We start from the raw sequence: 2,347 nt of genomic DNA, 5'->3' as shown, positions 1-2,347 counted from the left end.
GCTTTAACATGGTTTATGGGAACATCAAGCTCTTGGGTAAGTGAAATGATGAGAGAGACAAACCTTTTTAAAGACCATGTCTCACTCGACTTTGAAGACTACGAAAATGTGTCATATGCCCTCGAGAGTGATCCTCTTCAAATATGTATTCACTCATTATCAATGGCCACACCAATGTCGTTATGCCTAGTTAGATTCAATTCACCAAATCAGAAATGCCATTATGTCCAAAATCACACACTCTTCTCGTATTTTGGAACAGAGAAAAGGAGATTCCCTATAGTTGGATACCCACTCTAGAACATAAATATGAGATAAAAGCGCATGGTTAGATGGAACCAATGATTACGTTATTCTAATCCCAATGGTCTTACATTAGTCGGTTTAGAAGTCTCAAAACTATAATGTCCTCCAAGTTTAGCTACCACGCCAACATCAAACCACATAATATATAACCATAAACTCCCCTTCCACTACCGACTACACTATTTTCAGTACCCGTTAGTTTCGTATATTCTGCCTTTCTAACCTCAACAACTATTGCAATGGCTTCTGCTATCACAAACTTCTTCAACTTGCTCGTTCTCTCAACCATACTCATCATCAAAAATGGAGAAAACTCTGAATGGATTTCTGAAACCAAACTCTTGGGACAAATGAAGGAGAAAGTCAGCCACCTTCACTTCTACTTTCATGATACTATCAGTGGCGGCAAACCATCAGCCAAGCAAATAGCTGGACCGAAAGTCCCTGGATTTGGCACTATGATGATTACAAACGATCCCTTGACAGAAGGACTCGAGCTCACGTCGAAACTCGTAGGAAAAACTCAAGGTATATATGCATCGGCAGCTCAAAAAGAGCCGGGTTTGCTTATGGTCTTAAATTATGCCTTCATGGAGGGAAAATATAACGGTAGTACTTCATCCAATAAGGGATATGTCAATTGTTAGAGGGAAGAATTACTAAGTCAATTGTTTGGGGAAGAATTATGTACTTCATCCAATAAGGGAGATGTTAATTGTTGGGAGGACTGGGCTTTTCAAGTTCGCTCGTGGGTATGCACTTGCAAAGACTACTTGGTTTAATACCAAAGGAGATGCAGTTGTCGAGTATAATGTTACCGTACTTCATTATTGAAAATCTTATGCTTTCTGCTACTATTTTCAATTTATTTCATCGTAGACCCGTAGTTCATAATGACTTTTTCTGGGGGAAATGGGCATTATCTTTTGGAATTTTTCCTAAACCACTGAAAATTTCTTGCTCTTATCAAATTTAAAGTAGCTTTTAGTGATTGTGTATCAGTAGTGTGCAAGAGCGTGTGTTTTTGTCCTTGTGAGTTGGTACTAGCACGAGCTTGTGTCAATGTCATTCAATAATGTACTTGCTAAAAGACGGTTCTGAACATATATTAAGAAGTTTCCTATCGAAAAAAGAAGAACATAAATTAAGAAGCTTAAGAATAATTTCACTGTTAGTACTTAGTATAACAAAGTGTAGACAGTGGAAGGAATTAATAAAACTCAACATGAAACCAGATGCATGCACTTGACCTAGGATTTTCAGAACTTGGATTACCACCAATATATGACCAATAGAATTAGGATGGCTTATTAATACTATAGATGTTTTTCACTGAATAATCATCAGTCTTTAAGAAATATTTAGTGCGCTAACCTCAATTCCTCACTACAAAACTCGATCTACAAAATAAAGTGAATCTTTAGTGCGCTAACCTCAATCATCAGTCTTTAAGAAATCTTTTTGAGTTGACATTTGCAGCAAACACTCATTACGAATGAGATAATAAATTGCCAATCACTAAAAAAAGAAACCACAGATCTAAACTTGAAATTCTAAACACCAAATTTCTTCACAAAAAGATTATAGATATCGATGCTTAAAGTGAAAAAGATTGAAAATTTACCTGAGAAATTAACGAGCAAAGATTGTGTTTGGCTGCCTTAGAACAATGAACGGATCAGAAAAAAAACACTTCTCTAGAAAAAACTAAGAGAGAAAACAATGACGACGTTAAATCTTCAAGCTCACAAAACTATTGGGGGGAGATTTTCACCTTGGCGCCTAAATGTAAGCCGACGGTTTCTTGAAAATTTTTATTGTCTAAATAACAATAGAGCCACCGAGAAGAAATTTGGGATTTTAGGGTTGAATTTTGTTGCGGATTAGATCCCCAACAAAACCGTCGCCGGGTTGGAATAGATAAAAAGTGAGCTGTGACGGACCTGGGCTTTTATGCCGACGGATAATGTCCATCAGCAATAGAAGTATGGACTGGATCCGTAGGCATATCTATTTTCCATCCGTCGGGAAATGTCAATTT

General features: G+C 37.1%; 1 pseudogene; it reads left to right on the top strand.

The window, feature by feature from the left end:
- Window positions 1-417: 417 nt before the first annotated feature.
- LOC147477421 (pterocarpan synthase 1 pseudogene) lies at window positions 418-1,140 on the top strand (annotated as a pseudogene).
- Window positions 1,141-2,347: the final 1,207 nt, after the last annotated feature.

The sequence above is a fragment of the Coptis chinensis genome, chromosome 9, assembly GCF_015680905.1.
Source record: "Coptis chinensis isolate HL-2020 chromosome 9, ASM1568090v1, whole genome shotgun sequence".
Lineage (NCBI taxonomy): Eukaryota > Viridiplantae > Streptophyta > Magnoliopsida > Ranunculales > Ranunculaceae > Coptis > Coptis chinensis.
Note: the sequence above shows the minus strand (reverse complement) of the source record. Positions and strands in the feature narration are given on the sequence as shown.